Source organism: Syngnathus scovelli, chromosome 15 (assembly GCF_024217435.2).
Source record: "Syngnathus scovelli strain Florida chromosome 15, RoL_Ssco_1.2, whole genome shotgun sequence".
Lineage (NCBI taxonomy): Eukaryota > Metazoa > Chordata > Actinopteri > Syngnathiformes > Syngnathidae > Syngnathus > Syngnathus scovelli.
Genome location: NC_090861.1, coordinates 4309237 through 4328349, shown reverse-complemented (window position 1 = coordinate 4328349; position 19113 = coordinate 4309237). Strand labels below are relative to the sequence as shown.

Sequence of the window (19113 nt, the reverse complement as noted above, 5' to 3'; positions counted from 1 at the left end):
TTTTCTTGCTCTTAACTCAATATTTTTTTTTTTCATAGCACTCATCTGCGATTACAAGTCGGGGTAATGAAAGAACTGTGAGTTCTGCTACACTGACAGCCAAGAGCCTCTTCCAAGCTCATCTATTTGTTCCGGATTCTTCCTGCTACAGCTTCAGAGTTGGAATAAGACTGGCTGTATAACAACAAAAGGATGTACACGGTTTATACAAACATTTTGAAAATCTATTGTCTGACCTCCTGCTGAGCTTCTCTGCTTTATGCCGTTTAACGCGGGCCTAATCTGAAAAGAAAAGCTATTGCTTTTGATTTTGGTCCAAGAAATCTCACGCTTGGCATTCCAAATGACACATTCAGCATCTTAACCTCCGTCAATACCGAAGACGCTCTGGCTCTTAATTTTCTATAAATTTAGTTTAATCTTTATTTTTAGTGGTTATGAGTAATGATAATTTCGAGCTGTCCTAATGGTTGTTGTTTAAATTATTTATGACTTGCTTGGGACATTTTATTATCCTGTTTTCTTTTTTTCCTTTTATATTTTACTGATATATTTTCCTGTTTTTAAGCTCGAAATAAAATTGATAATAATAATAATAATAAATAATAATAATAATAATAATCTGCCTCTTGGGTATTTATATTTGCCCATTGCAGGCTACAAGTTGGCTACATAAAACCATTTTCTGTAACCTCTTTATCATATTACTCGTAGTGATGCACAAATGTAAAATTTCATGCATTTGATTCAGAGCTTATTGGATTCGGTTTGTAAGTTCAGCACCTCACTTCACTGAGCTTTCTCTGATGGTCTCTGTGAATTATTCATTTTAAACATGATTGATTGACCGATTGAATTACGGGACAGATTGATCGGTGGGCTCGTAAAAAGCAATCCCAGTGACCACTGGAATCTAAGTGTGACGTAAATGACTGGAGGGTGAAGCCACTTTAGCATTGCTACGTGCTGAAGAGGGTTTATTTTGTTTTGGAAAAAATGTTTTTCAGAGAATTGAACAAAACGAACAAAAAATCTCAAAGGGTTTTATTAAAGAATTTTAAATTGCCCATTTTCAAATCTTATTCCTGTGTTGCTGCATGAATGACAGAATGGAAGGACAAGGGCAGGCCGGCAATTTTGAAGGCTTGGGTGGTAAACAGAGGAGAGCGAGACACCGGTGTTTATCACCTCGGACTCATTTCTCCTGCTCTGCTGTGTTGAAAGATGTCACGCTCTGACGGGGATTGAAAACTGCAGCGATTCTCAAAGTGTGGTAAGCGTAGCACTTTGTGAAAAAAAAATCTATTTAGTTGTACAGGTCAGTTGGATTTCATTTTTAAGTTTAATCCATTTAATCTCGGAGATGTTTCTTTTAATGGATTTTTTTTTTCCGGTGCAAAAATTGACTTACTGGTATACTGAATTTCATAAGAGGTGTCATATTTAATTTTTCATTGAGGTGTGAAAGGGCACATGGTTACGGAAATATCTCGCATGAATAGATTCTGTGTAAAAGGCAAGGGTGAATAAATCAATGACATGTTCTGTTGTGACTGATGTAAATTCTGCTTGATCTCAGAGTGCGAAACAATCTAACGTGAGATACTCGCAGAAAAAAAAAAAAAAGCGCTTAGGGGAATCAATCGGTGAGGTTGAGCAAATAAAATGCAAAGAATATTTTCGTTTTCTTTCCCCCAGCTTGTTTCGAGATATGCCTTTAGTCTCCGACCCAGAAAGTTCCAACGCTCCTCAAAGTTGGAATTTCTATTTCTGTATGCAAAAGAAAATCTGATGTCATATCAAGTGCTAACATATTGTGAGATTATATTAACTACTAAATATTTCCGTCATGCTTGATTTCAGATTTCATCAGCCTCTTAAAAATCATCAGCCGTGTTGATGCTTTCTTTCATCCTGACACTTTGAGGTCTGAGCTTGGACGTTCACGCTGGCCCTGCCTGTGTTGTTTTTGGCCTCAAGTCAGATTCTTCAGAATGAGCATCAGCAATTCTTTGGAGCCCAGTGCACCAAAGTGAATAGCTTTACCAGGCGAGGACACTAAAATGAACAATTCTGTGTTTTGTTGAAAGGCAGGATTGGGCAAGAAGCAGCTTGCAGGCGAGGAATTGCTAAAAAAAACCCCACTGAAATCAATTTTCCATCCAAAACAAGGAAATTGAAAACAAATTTAAAACGGTGGGCACCAAACTGCAAATGTGTCATTTTGAATTGTAATACAACCAATTACCAATAGATGGCAGACATTTTGTGCCACCCTTGAACGCTAACTTTTATACAACTTTTTAACTTTTTGGTGGAAATAAAATGAACAAAATTAGTTCTTATAACTTAATATCGGTTTGCTCTTCAGCAATTTCGTGCCACCTTTGAACTTTTTATGCAAGCATTGTCTTTGCACTGGGAAAAATATTATATTTTATTTAGTTGTTTGCTTCAAACATTTAATCGCTCGGTTCAAATAGTGAATCTTTTATACATCTATTATCAAAAACTAAATATATTAAGAGAATGTGTTTTGCATGAAAAATTGTGCCCCCCTCCATTATTAAAGTTCCCCATACCTATTCTAGAACACCATGATGTCACTTCCTGTACTTTTAATGTCTGAGTTACAGTTAGGGTCCAATAAGTGATAACACACAAAACAAATCTCCAACCCTGAATGATTTGCTTAAATTAGAGCTCACAAGTCAAGTTGGAAGCACCCTCGCTGCCCGCTCTCCTTGTAACAACATCTCCGTCATCATTAGCTTTGCTCCTCAAGACCTTTACAGCAACAAACTAGTGCACTAACCTTTTACGAAACATTATTATGCTTGGAACGCTTCTTCGGGACTGTCGTCAGCGCAACTATGGCAACAACATTCACGATTACTGAGCCCATCAGTTAGAAAAACATTTTTTTGTTGCTGCTTCAAGTAGACTTCAGCGCTTCTGTGAGGTTTCTCATTAGATGAACACCACAGGTCATCGATAAATTCAGCCTCTGTCAAAACAACACCCGGAGTAAAGACAACACACTGAACTCCATAAATTACCACTTTTTTGCTCTGCTCTGGATTGTCAGCAAATTGTGAAAAATGGATAAGCCACAAAAGACGCCAGACTTGTCCAACCATCATTTAAAAAGCCTTTTACTGTCTCCCAAGACAAAGAGAAGCAGAAAATATTCACACTCTGACTACTTCTGCTTTAAAAACAAATTAAAGCCGGTTATTACATTTTTGCCGATCAGGTCTCTGACAATGACTTAATGGGTTCATTGTTGCCACTCTGCGATAAGGAAGTAATAATGGCGTCTTTTTAAGTGTCTTGTATCTCCAGTTATTGCCGGTCTCTGCAGGCATCATGGAATATTTCCGCAGTTTACCAGCAAAGGCTATTGAAGTCATCTTCTGCAGTGTTTTATTTGCCATGGTGATTACACAATATTGATAACGATCACTTAATCAGTAGAAGATCAACATTCGTGTATCAGATTTCTGTAGATGGAAATATTTGCGGCAAGGCGCTAGGAGATTATTCTTGCTGCATTGTCCGCGTGTACCATTGAAGAAAAGCAATTTACATCCATTTTTTTTTTTTTCCATCATGCTTTATCCTCCATGTGTTGTGTCCTTCTTTTCTATTTGTGCCTTTGAGTGGACATGCCCTTCTCTTGCACTGGAGTAATCCTAGATTACACTTGGATATCGAGTGTGTGCATGTCATTCCCTCGTGTTCCTTTTAATCCGGTGTCCATTTTCTTTGCAATCACTGACCTCTTCGCTTCTGTAAATTGTTGTGAAATTCTTCAATCTTGCCTTTCCCACAAAACACTAATAAGATTTCGGATTTCCACTGGTTGCGTGTAGTCAACATCAATTGCAGATCCTGACCCAAATCACTTTCAATGTAGGGTGACAGAATGGGAAGAAAGGATTTATACTCTTGGGGAGCGCTTGGAGAAAGTGAAAATTGTGAAAGCGTAATCATGGTAACACTATTCGCATGTTTGATTTGCACTTATTCAAGACTCATCTTGGCATCTGCCGTGTGATATCTTGCTTGAGAGTTTTTGCGTGGGGGTTGGGGTGGGGGGGCAAACGCTGTTTGTATAATAGAAGGTGCTGTTTGCATATTGCAGGATCATTACAAGAGCCCGCTTTTTACTGTGTGCTATAAACCCTGAAGCATAAGTCTTTAATAGAGGAGAAAAGAAAAGGACTACGTGAGCAAGAAAATAGTCATAACAGAAGTACTTGTGCTATCTTGCAAAAATGCAATGAAGAACAACTTTATGAAATCATGAGTAGACGCCACAACATTATGACAACTTGGACAATAAATCCAAAATGAAAAATTCGGCCTTGCAAATTGCCTGAAGTGACATTTAGTGCAGTGGAGATTATAAAAATTAACAGAAAAATTATAGCCATGTAAAAAATAAAACAAATTGCTAATTGTAAAACTGAGAGCCGTTCCTAATATTGTGGTCACCTAATTTAGCTGCATGTCAGTCAAATTAAACACCACTATTACCAGGAACTATAAAAATAAGAATGGTTGTTTCCCAAAACTATGCATGTTAATAATTTTTGTATTGGATCACATTATTTTGTGCAAATGGTTATAATTAGGGATGAGCTTGCCTCATTTTCAGGTATCGGTACTAGTCGCGGCTGGCAATACCAGTATTGGCCACCATTTTGTGGCTATTTTATGATTAGGAACTAAAGGTATCGCATCTTGGTATCGGTATCTGTGACTTGCCTTCCGACATCAAAGGTTGTTTTTACACTCCTTTGCACTCATAACATTAGATTAATTTCCTGCTTTTACTCTGAACAAACCTTGCAATGCTTTAATATAATCAAGTACCGTATTTTCCGCACTATAAGGCGCACCGGATTATAAGGCGCATAGAATAAATAACTCAATGTTGCTCAAACGTTAATGCAATCACAATATAGTAACACTCGAAATAGTGAAAACAATAACAGCATATCAATAACTCAATGTTGCTCAAATGTTAATATCACACAACACACTTACTTTAATAAGTTAGTTCTCATCCACGAATCCATATTGGTCCATATATAAGGCGCACCGGATTATAAGGCACACTGTTGGCTTTTGAGAAAATTGGAGGTTTTTAGGTGCACCTTATAGTGCGGAAAATACGGTAATGTAGTATATGAAAAACGGGGTGCTCACGTGTTAAAGCTAAAGTATGCGGGGTGACTCTCAGCTCCAGCACGCATGAGGCAGTCACGCTCAAGTGTGTATTTTCTCAAGTCACTTGGCAAAAATGTGCACTTGGTTTGGCATGGCCACTGTACCCTACTGGCTGCCAGCTGTCACTCACATAGATGGAAGATAAAGAAGAAGGGGAGGGCTGGAAGATGAAGAGCGCGGTGAAGATGCGAGGACACAAGCCCCGGGGCGTCCTCTCGCTCTCATGCTTTCTCATTTCGTCTTTGACGATAACAAAAAAAAAACATGGCAGCTAGAAGAAGAGAGGTTGACTTCTAAAGGGGGTGGCGGGGGTACAATGTTGAATGTAAAAGAGGAGAATGAATAAATAGAATCATTTCTCACATTAATAGAAAATGGGATCACTAAATATGCGGGTCATAGCGCAGTTATTCAAATGCATGAATTGAAATCAGTTCACCGTGATAGTAACCACAGAGAATTATTCGTTTCATGCTTTGTTTACAGAGGACAACAGGTTTACCCACTGCTTATTAACATTCTAGTACTTATCCAACTAATTAGGGCAGACTTTCCCCTCTGTGCAATAATACACACCCCCACCGTCCCAAATAGCAAATTTTAGCTAGCATGATAACAAACTTACGATGAATTTTTTCTCTAGCGCTAATTAGGCCAGCACGTGTCGTGGCTCATTACGGCAGTTATGGAAAAGAGAGCAGGAAAAAATATGTTGGGATTCATCATTATGGTTATCAAACAATCATCAGTCAATAATATTACCAAATTTATTACGGCTAGCAGTATTTAAATGTGTTTAAGAATTAAGCTAGCAGCAAACTTGATTTGCTTGAGCTACCGCGTTGAAAATGATATTTATTTTCCCCCTCATCTAGTCAACATCTTTTCCTACAAGGAAAGACGAATAAAAAAATGAAAATGATCATTCAATCTAGTGTGTGGAAATAATAATAATCAGGCTCTTTCATTGAAACTGATTACCAATGATTACAGGCTTTACTAGGGATGTAGATACAGTACGTTTGCGATAATTAAAAAAAGAAAAATACTATACTAAAAACCTTGTTTTCATCAAGCCTTAATTAAGGGTACTCCAAAAAAATTCTTGATGAAGTCTACAGGACTGGCTCAGAAAATTAGAATATTGTGATATTTATTTTCTGTAATGCAATTAAAAAAACAAAAATTAAATTAATAAAAGGCTTGCAATATTTCAGCTGATTTGTAATGAACCCAGAATGTATGACTTTTTTTTAAATTGCATTACAGAAAATAAAAAACTATCACAATATTCTAATTTTCTCAGACAGTTCTGTATGTATTCAAAAAATGGACATAGAAAAGTTAATTCATTATATTCTTTCTTGTGCCATTGCCAGACAAAAGTTACCTCAAATAAGTATTCTTTTTTATACACATTCCATATATAGACAATTTAATAATCTGTAAGAGGCCATGTTTAAGGGTAAAAACAGAGTAAGTGGTTATATCAGCATTGCAGCTGATGTGCTCAGGGAAGAACGTGCACATACTGCAAGAGTGAAACAGGCCAGGGGAGGGAAGGTAGCTGATGTTTGCTTTTTTTTTTTTTTTTTTTTAACACCCCCCTGAATTGTTCATCTTTGTTTGCGCGGTTCAACATTGAAATCGATCCGATCACATGCTCAAAAGGATTTATGTATAACACCTCATAGAACCGTGGGTATGATCAACCTCAGTAATCCTTAACCATTTTTTGTCAAACGTGTGCATGGATGAGTTTGCATTTCTGTTGGACAAAATGTTATGAGGCGTGCTGCTTTGCACTGAGTTCACTGAGGCACAGTAGAAATTTTAGTCTGCAGATGGGAACTGTGTAGTTGCAATTTAGAGAAGAGAAAAAAAAAGATTCTGCTGCTGGTAATTTGTGCGGATGTTCATGTTCGACATTAACCTCAGTGACTGAGCAGCTCTTGTCTTTCACTTACGTGAGCAGTGAATTTGTCAAACCAGGTCACAATTTAGCGTTTCACATGTTCTTCAGTGAGGAACTTATATGCTAAGGACTTGCCAAGAGCCATTTTATTAGGGTGCATCACATGTGTCAAACCCAAGGCCCGGGGGCCCGATACGGCCCGCCACATCATTTTATGTGGCCTGCAAAGACAAACTGCATCAAATTCGTGTCATTTCTAGAATTGCAAATTGTCTTCACTTTTAATATCTTTTTTAAAAAAATATTTGACCAGTTTTTACTCGTCTGATTTGAAAACGAGTTATTTGTTTTGTAGCTTTTACTGTATATAAAGTTGGAAATTAAGCAGGAGGCTAACCAAAACCTCAACCACTGGTTTTATAGGAACTCAGTTCTCTCAGGTTTAGCAAATTTAGCAAAATATAAAAGCTAGCCTGCTAGGTAATAGCTAGCACATTATCAATTTTGCAGTCAAAAGAGTAATCCTACGCTGTTAATTAAGCACTAGCAATTTTAATTTTTTGGCTGTCCTTCAATGATCATGTTAACTGTGTCTGAATATCCATCACGTCTGTTTTTGAATCAACTTGCCTATTAAGACAAAAATTACAGCCAGCGTGCTGACTCCCTTGGAAGCAATTTCGCCCACGAAATAATTCATTTTTGATAGATAGTATTTAATGAAGGTCTAAGGACATGCTTTTATTTTTTGTTGTTATACAATGAATACCTCCCTGACAGGGTCAATCAACATTGAGAATGCATATATTTTATATAATATGATTGGGCTATGTGCAGGTCTGACACTAGTTTAATATATTTATTTACATAACATTTCATGAATAGTTGATGCTGACTTATTATCAGCAAACTAAACATGTCAATTAGAAAACTGTTTTCATCCCTTTTTATTCATTTGCCCAGGAAGGATCTCGGTTTGCTGATAGAGCCACTCCCAATCTGCCAAATAAATAGCAGTCGTAAAACTCACGTCTGCTGCACAGGATGGCAGCAGGTTTACAATATATGTCTGAATAAATCTATGAAAGGCAGCATTGCCAAGTCTTCTGCGATGAAATATACTAATAGCGCCACAGAACGTCATATGTGGAAGCGGATGGGATGTGGCTCCCATAGAAATCAAGCAATAGCGGATTTATCATCAGGAAGGACGAATGGGGGGGTGCTTTTTGGGAAAAGAAATGGTGCTTTTTTGGCTGGAGGTCTCGCTGAACCCGTAGTTCAATAAGCTGTTTAGCCTGCAAATGTGCAGAAGATGAATTTGTCACCAAGGTCTACTCGTATGGAGGCTCAGCACAGACGCCTGTAGCAAGGGTACCAACATCAACCTCTTTTCCTCTCTCTTCCCATCCTCCTCTCCCTTACGACTTTAAAGCAAAGAAGAAGAAAGCTTTCTGCTTCTGCAAAATGTCCTCATGCAAAAGCCTCATGACAACAAATATTTTCCAGGAATCAGATCTCAGCTATTAAGGTGCTGCGTATGAGGTTTGCATATCAAATTAGAGAAACATTTAACCACACATTGCGAAATACTTTTTGGAGAAGGTCCGGAAATGTGTGGATGATAAAACGAGACATGAATGGCAGTTAACTGGTTCAAATGTCTACATACTGTTGAGCACACAAAATGGAAATGGTCTATATAAAACCGATCTATTATTATTATTATTACTATCTGGAAAAACTGATAGTAATTTGTAAATTACAAACAGCATATTTTTGAGCTATTATATGCTTAGCCTCTCCGTGACCCCCAAGGAAGAAAAAAAAAAAAAATCCTCGCTCTGCCAGTGAGCCTACCATCTCTTCTTAACTCCATTTTAGATTCAAATATTCCAAACATGCCGTTCATAATTTTCTAAAATCCCAAAATAAAGATTGATATCTATGAATTGTTCTGATTTCATATCCCTATTTATTTTCCCTGGCAACAAAGCGCAGTTAAGTTGTTATAATAAAAAAAAGCCTCTGCTGTTATAGCTTTAAGGAAGATAGTTGAATAATATTCCCAGTGAGATTAAGCAACGCTGACAGAGGGCAGACAGTTTGCAGTTGGGTAGAGACTCAAACCACATCACTTCTGTCTGATACCGTAAGGTTGCTTTGAGGCAAGACTGACACTTGCTAAATGTGTCGAATGTATCAAGCACGCCGGTGCTATCTTGTTCCTGTGAAACCTATAACACGCTATTTTCTTTTTTGTTGTGTACAACAACTTGTCGGAAATAGAGCGGGGGTAAAACAATCTTAACATCAGTCAGGTGTCAACTTGAGAGTTTTACTTTTATACAACCAACAGGAAGTAAACATGCAGGTTATTCATGAACGTAAGACTTAATCGTTTTTTTTTTTTTTTTTTAATATTTGACCAGGTTTTACTCGTCTGATTTGAAAACGAGTTATTTGTCAGTTTGTTTTGTGGCTTTTACTGTATATAATATGAGGTGCTCATACATTTATTTGTCATAATGGCCCTCCGAAAGAAGCTATGACTACAATGCGGCCCGTGAAAAAAATGAGTTTGACACCCCTGATGTACAGTATAAAACCTCATGAACAAAAGTTTGATCAAAATGAAAGCTTGGTAAGTTTATAAAACCATGGAGTGTTTTTGGAAGGTGTGAAAGAATTCAAAGTCCCAATGGAATTTAAATCGATATTGTACCCATTGTCTTTCATCATTCACATAAATTAGGAAGCAAGCCTGCCACTGCATACAGACGAACACAAAAGCAATGTTTTGTTTTTTTCATTTTGTTAACAATTCAACCTTAGCAGAGATTTTTTTTCCGCTCTACTGAGAATTGTTTTAGTAATGAGATGGAAAGACAAGACTGACTAATGACCAGGCAAGCTTTGTGTCTTGAGCTCCTCATACAATTGCAAATTTCAATTGCTTGCATATCTATTGATGTATGAATAAGGCATGCAAATCAATTCAGAAGCACTCTGCAGTATGGCAGCTGAGGTGCAATTGAGGATTTGATTTTTTTTTAACATTCAAGGCTGCTCTCCGTGACTGCCACAACGTCCAAGGGTTGGCCATCCGGGAAAATCTTATCCAACTTTCACAAGATGGTCGCCTTTGGAGACGCCATCTGTTTGTCAAACACACGTTCGCTAAGTCAAGTTATTGCAGCAAGCTTGCTTCAATCTACTGGTTGTTTAGTCACACACTAATCTTCACTCCTGTGTTTTTTTTTTTTTTTTAAATCAGAAGTGCTAATTTAACAAGTCAATTTTGATATAGGCCCTTTCGTGGTGTTGATGCGAGAGTAATAACTCGTTGGTTTTATCTGAATGAATCATTGCACATTTGTGCCGAAAATCAGTCCATCTAACATTGCTTGAAACAAAGATGAATTCAGATCCTGACTTTTTCTATTGGTTGCATTTTTTTTTGCAGCTTCAGCAAGCACAAAGCCCCTCCCTGTTGCTCTGATTGACAATCTTTGTTGATTTCATCTGTCAGTGTCATAAAACCGGACAGCTTTACCATCTTAATGACAAGTTAATGGTGAGAGGGAGCAGGGGCGCTGCTGCAGGGCTGATTTATGCAGTATTTCTGCTCACGTCTATCACAGTAATCAAATGGGTACCTGGTGTTGGGGGCGTGGCTTCAAAAGGAGATGCGTGAACCAGAACTCATGTGACTAACTGTACTAGAATTTATAATACCAATGACAGGTTAGCAATTATTATTTTTTTTGCATCTAACTTTCCATCACCATCACATTTGACTTATATTTTCATTAATCACTGCATTGCATCTTGATTATAAATAAGAATAGGCCTATTTGGATCACCCGCCAGCTAAACCTGCATTTTCAATCAAGTGGCCTGGCATAAGCAAGAAAAAAAAAAAAAAAAAAAAAGAGTCGATTGTTTCACGACCGCGCTACCGAGAACACAAAAGATTCCAAATAGTGTATTGCTGTCTTCTCGTAATGCACAAAAGGAGGTGTAAATTTGCACAGATTTGGGTGAGGAACACAATATTGGCAGTGAACACACGTCAATCAACTATCGCCTACCGGAGGAATGGAGGCGAGGATGCTGTCGCTCTGTCTTTCTGCAAAGACGCTCGCTGCACGGGTCCCTCGCGGTGCTCCCGAGCCAGGTGTGACCGCAAGCTCAGCTCGCTATATTCCCATACGTTATCGCCGGCTCGATTAAAAAATCTCCGATGAATCGGTGACTGGCTGCTCCGTGTGAGCTGCCAGCTTCTCATGTGTGGCAGCGATGCTCCCCCTCCGCCCCTGTATCTTCTCGATGCGGCACTGGACTGCCTACATACTCGTAAAAACGTGCGCCGTCCAACTTATTATGGCAATTAGTCGCTGGAGCCAACCGCGCTCGCTCATGCGCGCCCTTTGGAAGGATTGCAAAAAAAAAGATGCTGGCGCTCTATTGTCACAGAGGCGAGGTGGGGATAAAAGCCAAGAGACGCAGAAACGTGCTTTATTTCCCTCTGAGGAAGAGGCGGACTGAAGCGTAAAGGATGGAGAGGATTAACGGTGAAAGAAGCACAGCTCTCTCTCTCTTTCTCTCTCTCCTCTCTCTCTCTCTTCCCTTTTCTTTCTCTTTTCTATGCTATTTTGTGAATGAAGCAGAATCCCTCTACAGGATTTGCATTGACTGCAAAAAAAAAAAAAAGCTGCATTATGTTTAGCAGTTGTACTTTTGTTTTATCATTGCACATTTTCCTAAATTGGTTGCACATCTGCTTCGGTCTCCAGAGTGATGTGGACCACTGAAGGAGGAACCAGGCAGGGTGTGCAGTACCATCCCCACTGGATGCTTCGATTTGACGCCTGGCATGATAAAAGCAAGACCTGTCATCTTGAAAGCATGTTCAGAATCACCTTGTATATGTTGGCACCCCCCCCCCCCTCTTTTTTTTTTACACTCATGTGATCTTTTTTGTTTTGCTCCATTGTGCAAAAAATCTCATATACAATTATTAGCCATGATCAGAATGCTCCTCAAAGCACAATGCAGAGCATCAGCAGATGCTATCAATGATTCAGCAGGTCTGAAAAATGAAAATGGAGCTACTCTTGTGCTCGTGGTGCATCTGTCAAGTTTATACCTCTGTGTATGAGAGAGAGTATCGCAATGGGATGTTAAAGTGTGACAGCGTAACGTCGACGATAACATTTGCCACGTCGAAGTGACTTTTGCCGTGAGTCATTGGGACATGGAGCTTGACATAAAAATAAAGTTGGATGCTGTACTACTGGTGGACTGAAAGAGTAATTTAAAACAATAAAATCGAATACCAAACAGCAATTGCTTAGCGCCAGATGGTTTTATCGTTTTTGCCTTATAAAGAACACTAATGCTTTGTTTTTGTTGTGTTGGCAGATGTCCTAAACTCCTTTCCTTGATCCGTTTGCAATCGATCGGATGTCAGTCCATGAGCCATTGTGGTGGTAAATATAATTTATCATCAGCAAAGTGTAGTTAGACCTCTAAGTGGCCACCTGAGTGTTATTTGATATACAATTTTTGGGGTCTACTTTAAAGCCTGGGTCTGACAATGAGAGCATGTTATTTGCGGTATGGTTGGTAAGCAACAGGAACAAAAGGGGGTGACTGGGATGATTTTCAAAGTCACCTTTCCCCCCCCACTAATCTGGAGGAGAGCTCAGCACGCCGGACCCGGAAAAGAAGCTAGTGTAATATCTGACCGCCCATGTGACATTTCGTTTATTATTCTCTCCCCCACTGTCACCATTTTCCGTCTTTTCCACTTTTGCCTCCTTATCTCCCATCCCTCCATGCTCGTCTCAGTGGGAGTAGGAGTGTAATTATGCAGTCAGACAGTGTTACAGTGTTTACAGATGCAAAAGTGCCTTAATTTATTCCAACTGTTAGCAGTAATTCCCTGTTTTAATTTATAGCTCGTCCCCCTGTTGGGAAAATGGGAGAAGTAGATAGTGGGAGCGAGAGGTGGAGCGTATGGATGTTGTTTACAGAGGAGAGTTCAAACTGATGGTGGAGTGGTTCATTGGTTTGACTTTCGTACGTTCGTGGCAATGTCAATGCGAGTCGGTCGTCTGTCTCGCTAAAATGTTCAATTTTTCACAGCGACAACTAATCAGACATTTTTTTTCCAGTTGAGTATATCAGAGGAAAGATATTTAATTGGCAAGATGACAATTTGTTACTATATAGCAATTAACAACAATGACAGGCTTCTTAGAATAAAAAAATGATCATCATTATTATCATTTTACTCTGGAGTGAAAATAAATAGGTATCACTTATTATTTAATTACGGTTTTCCCCTCGTGTATACGTGGAATGAATGTAATAATTAACAAAAAATAAAATAAGCGGTGACACCAAATTTTATGTATCTAATGTACGAGTGGTATCGGTGCTTGGTATCGGTATCAGCGATAACTCAAGAATTGAATATTTGTATTGTATCGAACTGAAAAAAAGCGGTATCAAAATATCAGTTTTCAAACGTATGCTAAAAAATAAATAAATAAAATGGCAGCACATTCAAGCGTCACACAATAGCTTTGTTGCTCCTACTCAAGGTCTTTGCCAAAACTCATGTCTTACAAAGACATTTATGACAAAGACGTTAAACCATGCCTAAGGAATCAAGCCAAGAAAAGACAATTTGTCATTACTGTCAGCTAATTTACACTTTCATTCATTGCTTGAAGAATGATTTAGCTCAAACCCAAACTTTAAAGCCCTCTAAAGCCAAGCACATTGGGAGAAAACCTGGCATCAATAACCTCTGTCGAGCCAATTCACAACCACTACAATCCTTATTGACATTTTAGAAACCACAAGGTTTGTCACAATACCTTAATGAGCCGGCTAAAACTTTTATGTCAAGATAGCCAAGAAAAATAACCCGCTGAGCTTCCTGCTCGGAAACAGCATGAGAGTACACTATTGATATTTGAAAAAGACAAGTTTACATCCAATTCAAAACAACAATAAAAAAAGTCAGCTTGTGAAATGATTTCCAACCAGTAAATGTTGGCTGGTTGTGACCCAAATAATAATTCTTATCAATCAAGGATAAAAGTAAAAAGAAAAAATGAATACAAGGATATCCAAGAGTCCACAAACTTCACAATAAATTAATCAAAAGATGAGAATAAATGAAATAATGGTGACGAATAAGAAATTAGATATTGCTCATTAGCATCAGAGAGAGATTCGACTTGTCAAAATGCACGTCAAAGGAAATGATTGAAGACGGTTTCCCAGGTTAATAAATCACATCATACCAGCGCATTCCCCAGACGACGCGGCTGAGCAGAATTAAAATCTCACCAGATCTAATCGACCATTTCGAAAGAGGTAACCCATAATTTTCCAGTCAAGTCATTACATCATTGCTATTCTGTCAGCATTTTTAAAATAGTATTAATTATTTGGAGTTTGTTGTAGCCAGGTTTGTTTCTCAATTTTCAAAGCGATTAATGAACCACAATACAGTACACAGTTTATTTTCCTTCTCCTTCGACTCCATTCTTGCAACGTGCTGATTTTGCACAATCGTAACCATCTCAGCACTATCGTAAAAGTGAGCTTCTACGATCTTCGTTCTTCTTTATGTACCATAAGGTATCCTCGTTCATGCCATAATGGCGGGATACAGCAACATAAATGTTTCTACTTTGTTCATGACCATGATGTTTATCTTCTCCTGGAACGTTATAACCTTCAGGTGCTTAGGCTGTTTGCTAGAAGCCTTAAAAAAAAGAGCAAGGTGTTTGAGCGGCACTATTGAAAGAATGTAAAGGTTATTTGTAAGTGTAGAATTTATTTATTTTATTTATTATTTATTCATTCATTTAAATCTATTTGAGAAAAAAAACACGATATAAATAATATATATAATATATATTTGTTGAGTCTGATATCATCTTATAGTTTGTTGGATTAAATAAAATGAAACACTGACGGATCGGCACGTGCAATTCAGCAGCTGGTCGTGAAGTGCTGCTTCTATAAGTGAAAATACATTTACGTTTCTAAGAGGGCTCACTTTTCTCTTCAGAATCCGAGCTGGTTGAGAAGGAGTAGTTCTACCCCTGTTGTCATGGTAACAAAATCCAGCTATTGCATCATCCCAGTTGCTTGGGCCAATTATTGTGTGTAGTTTGTGGGAATGTTGTGATTCATTTGCGATCGACAACATAATCAGCACATCTAAAAAGCATCAGGAAGATAAAAAAATCGGACCTGGTGTTAAAATGCAATGAATATACAAAATACTTTTTGTATGAGCATGTTTTTTTTATCTAGACAAAATGATTCTTGCTCCTTGAACGAGATGGCATAAAATAACCTTCATGCGGTTGGGGAAAGGAAAAAATAAATAAAAAATCGAACAAGACAAACCGCAGCTGATTTTTATTCACCCCAGCGCCGCGTCATTGCCTTTTTGAACTCAAATGCTTTGCCCATCCGGGTCACTTATAAGACGGTATCAAATAACAATATTAAATGTTATGCTGAGTCGCCGCTGGGCAGAGAGGTCGAAAGTTTTGTATAGAGCATGAATAATTAAGAAGCCGAGCGTATTTTAGATGCAATTATTGGTCTTGAAATCCAGGAAAAATATTAATAATTAATTACAGTATGATTTCCCAAAATCAATTGGAGAATAATTATTGTACAATAGGCTTTCCTTTTTTTTTTTTTTGTTATATTGAGTGAAAAACTATGTTTGGATGAATTCTGAGAAATTTCTTACCGACTTGTGTATGAAATAATTTAACTTGTGTATGACCTTATTTATTTGAAATATTTTGAAGCACATTTCAGTCATTCCTTTCCTGTCTGTCCTCAATATAAGCATCAATAGTACTAATTAGTTATAGTAGAGATAACTTTAATTTACCAACAATGTAAAAAGACGTTCATCACATATGAAGACACACATTGGTTTAATTTGTGCAGGATAATAAAAAGATGTTAAAGCATCATGGCGGTGACTGTTGAGTGAGGAGTTCCAATTGTCATTTTCGACTTTATCCCCGTTGCCTATTCATGGAATCAACAAAGCGTTTAACCCAACCACAATGGGTAGTGGTCCATTACAGCGTGATAACATTCATCTGATTCATTCACACTACATTGAGCAGAGTTGGATCACTCAACTACAGCCACAGCAGCTGTCAAATTCAACCGGAATGGCCCGCTATTGCCAATAAGTTATGCTCAGCACATTTTGTTTGTCCTTGTGGGTCGTTTCATTCTATTTGTTAATGTGATGTATGTCTGAATGGTGCTACGAGGGGAAAAAAAAAAGAGGAATGGAAGTGTCACACACCCAGGATGCAGTAACAGGCCTCTGAATTGCAATCCTACAGCACTGCATTGTGTTATCGAATCTAATTTATTTTGTTATATATATATACTATATATATATATATTTATTTTTTCATTATATATTTTTTATATATACGGACATACGTATATGTGTATATATAGTATATATATTTTATTATTATATATTTTTTATATATACGTACATAAAAAAAATTATATATATATATATATATATATATATATATATATAAACAAACAGCACACTGCCTTTTTATTATATATTTTTATGTATACATCCCTAAAAAAATTATATATATATATATATATATATATATATATATATATATATATATATATATATATATATATATATTATTTTTTTTAAGATACATTTTTTATATATACACGTACATAAAAAAAAACAAAAATATATATATATAAACAGACAGCACACTGCCTTTTTTTTATTATATATTTTTTTATATATACGTACATCCCCCAAAAATTATATACTAGACAGCACACTGCCTTAGTTGAGAGTTTGAGTTATCCAAAGTATTATCAAGCTTCATTTTCCACCATTGAAGACATATTAATCAAAGAGTCCTTTTCGGTGATTCCAATTAAGGGTGTGATTTTCCACATCGCTGAACTGACGTACTCGATCTCACGACATACTGGCTGGGTAATATTATAGAGGCAGTGTAGAGAGATAAAATCTGCACATATTGCTTGTGCAGAAGTGGAGAGTTTCTTTGGCTCCTCATAGATCATCCGTAGTGTCGTCACAGACAAGGGGTTGCATCACGGCCAGCCAAAACAAAGAAGCGAGTGCACTGGCACCATCAAATTCACATTTCTCTTCCTCAATGGTGAAAGCTTTTAGAAGAAAATGATTTGTGGGCTTTTCAACATCTTGTTTGTTTAGTTTATTTCAATGCCAGGTGGGCTCCTGAATTTTTGGTAATCTTCAGGAATTTGAGTTTGTATTTAATTGGTTTAACGAGACTCAAATAACGCTGATTATATTTTTATTTTTTTATATATGCTGGTATCATCCTGCACATTTCAGGAACAGTTACACAAGAAACTATTCATGTGCAAAAAGTAGAGATGAGCATTGCAGAGTAACTAAATTAATAATAAAGCCACTACAGCACACAATTCTTCGCTTAGCGTAAACTATTCACCTCCTTTCTGACCATATACACACATATTTCCATATTCACACAATCTTCGACTCAATTCTCCTGCAGTATGTAAAGCATCTCATTAAATGCCTCACTATTTTGCACAAGGGCAAGAATGCACTCCGGGTCTCCTTCAGCCATCTTCGCCGAGGCCCGAGCGACGGCTGCAGGGGTTAGCCGCCGTATACATTAGCGTCAGCTAAAGAGCAGTTTAGAGACTTTTAATAAGAGCAGCGCACGACTCCACACAATCCACTTATTGTGTTTTGCCTTGAAACGCCGTTTGTGCGGTGCCCAGCGTCAGTCTTGCATGCGCCTGTAAATGCACTCATGCATTTCAAGGGCTTGACCCAGATCACAGAGAGACATAATAACCAATGACAGGTTGTCCTTTTGAAAGCCCCATGTCCCTAAAAGGCACAATGGCCATTCCCTGCCTGCCATTCCATCTCCAATACCCGAGCGTAAAAGAGCGAGTCCAGTATAGCGACTTGAAAATCCATCTTGTGCCTGTTAAAAAGAAATCCACTCACTAACTCCTCATCTTGATATTCATTAAAGCTGGAGGATATTGAAATCTCAAAAAGAGAGGCTTTTTATGGCTGCTCAACTCCATTAAAAGCAACATCTCAGTCTAAATATATCTCAAATTAAATATAGTTTTTTTAAGCATGTGCAAGCCTTCTTAAATCATATGTATCCATTATACATAGCAACGTGTCTGCACATCATTAAAGATGCATCGGAGCAGCTAATCCCAAAGACTTTAACGGCACTCTTCGGCAAACAAAGATCATGTTTTATTCACCGTGTGTCATGTTGTGACACGGCACCCTGTATCCACAAATTCCACTGCTCGGAGTTATTCCAAGCTAATGGGCCTAAAGTCATCCTGAGTGGTGTCATGTGAAGGACACATGAAACATGTGGAGTGGAAGTGATAGATCCAAGATTGTGGTCTCGCGAGATGGAGTCCAAAAGTGTGGAGCAATGAGATTTTTTTTTTTTTTAATGATGGCAACAACAATCCTGAGATGATTATTGTTGTTAAGCATCCATAATTGATCATAAATAGTAATAATCGACGTCACATGATGGTTAGTATTCATCTCCCTTCCATGATCTAGTCTGTTAAGGTTTCTCGGAGCTTCCTGAAGCGTTTAACCTTGTCAGAGATATGCTGGATCTATTAAGATTTCTTGAAAGGGTTGAGAGTTACAGGCTCATTCGAAATGACTTCCATTTTTAATAAACTGCTCACACCCCTGCGAGATCCGATAGCAAGGACGTGCACATAACAGTGACGGAAAGAGATGTCTTATGATTTATAGTGAGGAAAAAAAAAAAAGCGAAGAAATCATTCCAGCCTTATTTTCATTGTCAATTAGATGG

The 19113-nt window shown here is 37.7% G+C and overlaps 1 protein-coding gene across 2 annotated transcripts in view; it reads right to left on the bottom strand.

Moving 5' to 3' along the window:
* flrt1a (fibronectin leucine rich transmembrane protein 1a) overlaps positions 1–19113 on the bottom strand; it is a 40848-nt gene that overhangs the window by 20208 nt on the left and 1527 nt on the right. Inside the window, exon 1 of one of the 2 annotated variants that reach the window (XM_049743535.2) lies at positions 11248–11693. The exons of the other annotated variant lie outside the window; for it this stretch is intronic. The gene's annotated coding sequence lies outside the window, so the exon portion shown is untranslated. Of the gene's footprint in view, positions 1–11247; positions 11694–19113 lie in introns of those variants that run through there. 2 annotated transcript variants of the gene reach the window in all.